Source organism: Maylandia zebra, linkage group LG3, assembly GCF_041146795.1.
Source record: "Maylandia zebra isolate NMK-2024a linkage group LG3, Mzebra_GT3a, whole genome shotgun sequence".
In the NCBI taxonomy this organism is placed as follows: Eukaryota; Metazoa; Chordata; class Actinopteri; order Cichliformes; family Cichlidae; genus Maylandia; species Maylandia zebra.
The window spans coordinates 25,147,226-25,155,974 of record NC_135169.1 but is presented as its reverse complement, the minus strand read 5'-3'; positions in this window follow the sequence as shown (position 1 = coordinate 25,155,974).

The window sequence follows — 8,749 nt, the reverse complement described above, 5'->3', positions numbered from 1 at the left end:
CACAAGTGTCTGCCAATAAACGGTTTTAATATTACTTAACATTTATTTAACCCAGAAACTCATACACACAAAAGGTGTACATGAGATACCATGAAAACCATGAAAATTATAACCTTCAAATCTAAGGAAAACTTAAACATGAGAATAAACAATTGTCTCTAGGGGGGAAAAAAATAGAATTGGGAAGTAATGTAAACACATCTCTAATCAGTTCTGAAAGCGTCACAGAAACCAGTGAGAGTGAATTCATATATGCTTATATATCATTGCTGCATTAGTTCATTAGTAGATATTACTTCAAGGGTATATGTAAAGGAAACTCACTTTCGACCAGAAGGATGAAAGCCAAAAAAAAGGAAGCCCAGTCATAAGGGATGTGTTCAATTGTTGTTGGATTTCTTGTGAATAATTATGCAGCAGATTAGGAAACATTTTTCTAGTTTCAGCATCTTTTACATTTTTACACCATATTCAAAAATGGCATACTTTTACATACTGAACATTTACAACCATCTTTCTAGTTTTGTTTTGACTTATAGTTAGGTGTGTTGAATCTTAGTGCAACAAAAGGATGCTTTTCTTTTAATAATACTTAAATGTGTTTACAATAAATGTACTAACTAGCAGTTCTCTTTTAGTTGATTCTTAATGTATTCATATAAAGTGGAATAGCACGAAGTTCATTTCTTTTATTATTATTGTTAACAAAATGTCTGCTACTAAAGGTATTGCTTAATGTTTATGGTCATTTGTTCATGTTAAAGCAAGCTGTTTCTCCGTACCTAATTTTTGCTGTCAATGTGGTTTCGCTTCATCAAAATAAAAATACACCATATCATGTTTCCTGTCGTCTTCCACTTTTCAGAGCTGTTTTCAGAAAGCTTCTTGTGAAATGGAAGGGCACTGTTGGATCTACGCTTCAGCAGACCTACTAGTTTAGAGACTCATCAGTCATGAAGAAAGCAAGACAACAACAGAACCGTTTTTTTACTTGCTAGCAAGGGACGCTGTTCAGAACCAGGCTCTTGGAGCTGAATGCTCCTCACCTGTGTCCTAGTCAACTTCAAATAAACAGCCTTCCTTGCAGCCTTTTATTCTGAGAATACATGCACTACCCATTTTTTACAATGGGTGGTGCTTGTCCTTTTGTGACCCATATGGTCACAAAAGGTTAAAACACTCTGTGTGTGTGTGTGTGTGTGTGTGTGTGTGTGTGTGTGTGTGTGTGTGTGTGTGTGTGTGTGTATCTCTCCAATACTGACTGAATCAGCAGCAAAAGAAGATCGAAACTACGCTTCACATTTCAGTTCACATAAACATCTTCATGAATTCCATCTTACTTTTCCTGTTTTGCTTCCACTACGATAAAATCACACTTCATGTAAATAATTAAAGCTGTTCAATATTTTTTAAAAAAACAAACTCATACATGGTGTACAATATGTGCCAAAATTGGATAACAGTGTGCTGCCAACATTAATGTGTTAACTCCATCATCACGATTAACGCGATTAAAATTTTTAATGCAATCAACCCATTTGGAGCACAGAATGGACAAACTTTGGACAAATTGCCTGAAATGCATTGACAGAGACATTTCAGGGATTTTGAGTCATTCTGCGCTCCAGATAGATTAAAATTTTTGCACTGAAATTTTTAATCGCATTAATCACAATGATGTCGTTGACTGCCCTAGCTTGTTAGCTTGTTTTAATTTTGTCTTATTTTGGCAAACAGGTTATTAGATGCCACTCCAGCCAGCCAGAGAATCCCCGCTCCTCTCCTCCCTGTGTGGCAAGCAGCAGGCCCACCTCGCAAATGGAGGGAGCCTTTAATCCCCGCAAATGGGCAATAGAAAACCAATCAGTGCCCATGCAATCCCCAAAAATGTGCTGGTCATGAACGAAATGGCTCTTAGAGCCGGTTCTTTGACGAGAACGACGCGAGCCGTGTTTTTTTTTTTCTTTCACCCTGTCTCTCTCTGGCACTTTTTTTCCGCTTCACTCTGCACGCGAGCCTTGTGCTTTGCGCTGGGAAGAGGGGGGAGGGGCAGCAGTTACATTCGCAGTAGCACAGGAACAGCAGGAGAGAAAGAGAGCCCGGGACAACAACATCACATTAGAAACGTATAGTAATCTTCCACAACTATTTTCAGTTGCAGATGATAAAGGATTCAGAAAGTTTATTCATGCGGGCCCATATGACAGAGAATATGCATCTTCTTTTTGTTTTCATATTTTAATTTATATTTAATTGTATTGTGGTTTGCAGTGTTTTGTGTTGTTTCACTTTAAATTTGCCAGGGTCCTGTTTGTGGACTTTAGTTTGGCTTTTAACACCATTGTGCCTGAACTTCTTTCCTCCAAACTCTCCCAGCTCAGCGTGTCACCAGCTACCTGTCAGTGGATCACCAGCTTCCTGACAGATAGAAAGCAACAAGTGAGGCTGGGGGAGATCACCTCTGAAACTCGGTCCCTCAGTATTGGTGCCCCTCAAGGATGTGTCCTCTCACCACTACTGTTCTCCCTCTACACTAACGACTGCACCTCCAATAACTCGGCTGTCAAACTCCTAAAGTTTGCAGATGACACCACTGTCATTGGCCTCATTCAAGATGGTGATGAGTCTGCATACCGGCAGGAAGTTGAGCGGCTGGCACTCTGGTGCAGTCAGCACAATCTGGAGCTGAACACTCATAAGACTGTAGAGATGACAGTGGACTTCAGGAGACATCCCTCAACTCTGCTCCCCCTCACCATGTCAGACAGCCCTGTGTCAACTGTGAAGACCTTCAAGTTCCTGGGTACAACCATCTCCCAGGACCTGAAGTGGGAGACCAACATCAACTCCATCCCCAAAAAGACCCAGCAGAGGATGTACTTCCTGAGACAACTGGGGAAGTACAGTCTTCCACAGGAGCTGCTGATCCAGTTCTACACTGCGGTCATTGAGTCTGTCCTGTGCTCCTCCATCACAGTCTGGTATGGAGCAGCCACTAAACAGGACAGGAGCAGACTGCAGCGGACTGTACGGGCAGCAGAAAGGATCATCAGTGCCCCCTTGCCCTCCATCCAGGATCTGTACCTCTCAAGAACCAGGAAACGGGCAGGGAAAATCATCGCAGACCCCTCACACCCTGGACACAGACTTTTTGATCTGCTGCCCTCTGGCAGACGGTACAGAAGCCTGCAGACCAGGACCACCTGACATAGGAACAGTTTCTTTCCCCTCGCCATCTCCCTTCTTAACAGTTGACCTGTCACACTGCTCCCACTGCCAGACTGCAACTGCACCTTATGTACATTTTGTAGTATTCATTCCACCTCATTCATTTCTGTATTTTATGTATATAAGTTTAGATTCGTTATTTATAGTTGGTTTACACAGCTTTGTGTATGTATGTGTAATGTGTATATATAGACACTTGTGTGTGTGTGTGTGTGTGTGTGTGTGTGAGATTTACATTGCTGTGCTTGAGAGCCACCATCTACCGGAACCAAATTCCCTGTATGTGTCTGCACATATACTTGGCCAATAAACACGATTCTGATTCTGATTTGTTTAAAAGGAAAAAGCTGAAAATTTAAATAGTTAAAAGTTGAAATATGAATAGTTGGTTTTTGTATTATATGATTTATTTACTAGTATGGAAGCCCGTTTCCGCCACTAAAAAACAAAAAAAAAAAAAAGATCCATAACTCGAAATTTTGAGTTAATAACTCGAAATTTCGAGTTATTTTCTCAAAATTCAGACTTATTAACTCGAAATTTCGAGTTATTAACTCAAAATTTTGAGAAAATAACTCGAAATTTTGAGTTAGCGCTGCCAATAAGAAATCTACGTGACTGATGTCATTTCCTTGTTACCCGGAAGGATATGGCGCAAAGGGGCGCGCACTCAAAACTGGATCGTGTCGTGAGCTACTGTATCAACAACAAATGGCGCCAGGTTCTTCAGTTTTGAATGCCTTCCTACAAATGATAACTGGATAAAAGGTATACAAAAACAGTGTGACAGCGATTGTTACATACAAAGTTGAATAGAATGCAATGTGAGGGTTAACCAAAGGTACCTATAAGGTTTCTGTTACACGCTAATGACACCTGTTACGTCTGATGAAACAGACGTTTTGCTGAAAGCATGCGTAATAAGTGTACAGCACTGTATAAAACAAAATCACAAATCACCCAAAACAGGGAATATGACTGACAACTATATAAATAAGGAACAAAACCAATAAAACTGTAACCAGACAACTGAGAAAATGTGGGATTGACTGTATTGTGATGCTGATTGTAGTTACAGTGCAAATGCAGTTCCCACTTCTCCACCATAGTCAGAGCTCAGAATGTAGGTAGGCACAGATACTTTGATGATAATATGGTGGCTTTATTTTAATTTTGTAATTTTAATTTACATCCTTCCTTACAGCATGGGAGACTTGACTGAATTCTTGAAACAAAGAGAAGTCTCTGAGGAATGTATACAGACCTTGGAGAATGAGAAGGTACTTAATTCCAACAAGATACTGGTTGAAATGCAACTTTTCCTCATTGTTCTTAAGTTAAAAATAGGATTGTATTTTCAAGGCTGGTTGTTTCAATAAATTAAATTATTTTTCCATCTTTAGATTGATGCCAGTGTCGTAAGTCTAATGACAGATGAGGAGCTGAAGACTTATTTGCCATCATACGGTGATCGTCTAGCAGTATTTGGATTTTGCAGACGGAGGGGCTTCAAGTTGAAACTTCAAGTTGTTTTTGACCAGAATATGTCCTCCAATCTCTTCTATTTGCTCAATATCGCTAACATTAGAAACATTCGATCTCGGAGTAATACTGAAAATCTACCATCATTAAATCTAGAGTGGACTTTTTGATTCATTATTATCAAGCTGCTCTTAAAGCTCATAGAAAAAAACTTCAGTTGATCCAAAATGCTGCAGCAAGATTACTTACATGGAGTAGAAAGAGAGAGCATATTTCTCCCATATTGACTTTTCTTCATTGGCTCCCTGTTACATCTAGAATCTAATTTAAAATCCTTCTCCTCACACACAAGGTCTTGCATAATCAGACCCCATTTGATCTTAATGACTTTCTAGCACCATACCACCCCATTAGAATATTTCACTCTCAGGCTGTGGCTTATTGTGGTTCCTAGAGTATTTAAACGTAGAATGGGAGGTAGAGCCTTTATTTTTCAGGCCCCTATTCTGTGGTACCAGCTTCCAGTTTGGACTCTGAAGGCCGACACCGTCTATAATTTTTAAGATTAGGCTTAAAGACTTTCTTTCCCACTGTCACCAAGTGCTTGTTCAAAGGATGTTTGGTTTGGGAAGATTTTCTCTGCAATATTGTATGGCCTCTTTCTTATAATACCTTATAAAAAGTACCTTGAAGTGACTGTTGCTGTGATTTAGCACTTCATAGATAAAATTGATTTGAATTAATTAAACAAAACCAAATGATGATTTCTTTCAATCTTATGTTTTATTTAATTAATATGAAATGAATATGCATCAAACGCTAATAATAGAATTTATTTACTCTTTTTTGGTTTCCAAAATCCATTAAAATCTTTTGACAACATTAAGCCCACACACACACTGATAACACAACAGCAGCAGCGGTCGTGACACTTTCACAGTTTAACGTAGAGTCAGCAACCTGTGGAAACCCAACTTTGTAGCTGCTCCTTCGACCGTCATTTATATACAGCAGGAAATCTGCACTTCCAGGAGTTGGATTAAAATAAGAAGAATAACTGTTAATTTGGTTTTATAATATATTTAAATTATACAGCTTGCTGTATATGTAAAATAACGGCTGATTGAATATTAAATCATATAAAATACTGTATTAATTAAACCCAGTTAGTATTTCAAAATATAAAAAGACTTTTTTAACAACCCAATTGAAATGTGGGCCAAAAAACTCAAGTTAAAGGTTACATTTTTTATGTCTTATTAAAGATTTTTTTAAATTTATTATTTTATGGAATTTGACCTTTGACTGACCTTTGACATTACGTGCAATGTGTTTGCATGTACTGTGTTTTGTTAGAGGTTTTTGGATTTTTATTGAGTAATACTGCAGAGAATCATAATGTTAATAAATTAAATCAGTGACTGTGGCATCACAGTTAGATTGAATACCAAAGGTCACACCTTTCAGCTGTTGTTTACACAGGAAAACCCTGTAGCACTCTCACTGAGCAATTACTAACACTCAGACTGGCCAAGAGTAACATCAGCCAGCCACTCGGCTCCACATACACAGACACGCTGGTCTTACTGAAAAGCCTCCTTTTTTTCCTGTCTCCTCAAGCTCTTCCTGCCCTCTTCTCTCTTGGCACACAACTTGGAAGGAATCAGCTTTTCATTACCTTTAGGAATACTGCAGTCTAAGCTCCTATTTATATAAATAGAATGATTTAGAAATGCAGAAGACTGACATCTATTGTATCAATGTGCAGAGCACTTTATATTGGGCAACCTCCCATCTTATCTGTAAATTATGATGTAATGTCAACTAAATGCTCCACTCCCACCACAAAGCCAGTCACAAGAACACTCTACTCACTGTTCACTGAGATCACTCAGCATCACAGTTCAGCATCAGTTAGACTTCACGAAAAATTCAGAAACGAAAAGATTTAGTTTTATTTCAGTTTTCAGTAAAAGTTATTGGAAATGTTTAGCATTGACTTTCAGTGTCCAGTCCAAACATTTTTGTGTGTCAACAGTTTGATGTGCAAACATGTTAAACGGCATACTCACAGTTATTTTGTGGCAAAAGAAGTTTGGTTGGCTTTGACTGTTTTCCAGTTTTAAGAGGTGGTTTAAGTACATGCTGGAAAACTTGATTGAGTGCTGTGTCCCAGATAAGACCAACATCTGTTGTTTATTGTCAATTATTGTAGAAAAAAACTGAACAGTTCACACACTGCAAAACTTCACATTCCCTATTCATCGCATCTACATGGTGTTTTAACCCTTTAAGACCTACCATAGAACCAAGTCCGCCAGAGCTTATAGTATATTTTTACATGCTGTGGAGCCATTTTTTGGAGCATTTCAAGTTGCTATACATCAATACAACCATTATAGCCCAAATTTTAATAATATGTCTGCATTAAGTGCATAGTAATTACATAAATTGCAAAAAAGTGCAATAAACTACAAAAAAGTGCAACATGAGTCTTCAGCATCCCAGAATCGACACAGAAAGTCCTAAAGTCAAACATAACTTTTAAAAACACAAGTATAGGCTCATGGTAAAAAACTACATTTCCGCAAAATGACGTCACTTCCGGTTTCGGGCAGGTCATGCCGGACATGTGATAGTTCACGCTGATGGACGTAGGAAGTGTTACAAACAGCTGATCGGATCGGCAAAGCGTGTTTCTGGAATATTATGTTTTTGTTGCTGCAAGTGCTTTTTATGCAGTTTTTGCAAAGCTTTATGTGGAAGGAAACTGTGACCGAGGACAAGCTGATGGCATAAGATGTAAGTACAACTCCTCCGGTTTCATATGCAAGAAAAATTATTGCGCTAGCTTACGTGGTTGCAGTGCTAACGAGATTTAAAAATACACTGAACAAAAATATAAACGCAACACTTTTGTTTTTGCTCCCATTCCCCATGGGATGGACGTAGAGACCTAAAATTCATTCCAGATAAGCAATATAAACATCCCTCCCAAACAGTGGTCACAAATCAGTCCAAATGTGTGGTAGTGGGCACATCTGCTATACTGAGATAATCCATCCCACCTCACAGGTGTGCCACATCAGGATGCTGATCTGACATCATGAGTAGTGCACAGGTGTACCTCAGACTTCAAAGAGTGCTTGAAATGCGGCCCTCAAATGCCTCCTTCATTTCCCTGAATTCTAAGGATGGGTCGGCGTATCCTTCATGGTCCAACATATCCCAGACTTCATAGCGCGGCGGTGGGTGTGGATAATTTTGCTGAAAAAAATGGTGGATGGCTGAAGTGGGGCAGCTGACGAGTAAACTTTCAAAAGTAAATACTGAATGTCACTTATTCATGTGCTAATGTTTAATAATGAAGAACATTAAAACATAATTGTTGGCCACATGTTAGCAAAGTTATATGACATTAGTGATGTTTGTACCCATCTTGGTTTTAAAGCCTTTACTTTAAAATATACGCTGTTCAATAGTCGACCTTAATTTTACAGAGAATGTGATGATTTTGTGGATAATTAAAGTCAGTCATACATCCACAAACACAACAGGCTGAAAGTCAGTGATGCTGCTCGGTTTGCAGTCTTGAATATCACGGCACAAGCAGGATTCACTGCACTGTTAATGTTAGCTATGTTATATTGCTGCCTCTGTTCGGTGGTGTCGAGCCAAACGGACTTTAACGTGTGTTTGAACGAGCTGACGGTTCACTCGTTAAGCTGAAAGAAAGATGCTTTAATCACAGGAGTCACACATGTGTCCACTGTACCATCTGGGAACTCTTCTTGTTTTGTAATAACACAAACACTAAATCCTCCTGTTTGTAGCAGTGTATACACCTGAGACTGTCACCTGTCTGTCTGTCCTGCACTCTCTCTCTGTTTCTTTCTTTCTGATTGTGGAATAAAAGTATGAACATGTGTTTATAAGTTACACTTGTGTTTGAATCCTGCAGCTTATCACACATTTGATTTCCATGTGTGACAACTGCAAGTGTCCAGAGTGAGGACAGACTGAGGGACCCACTGCTGCA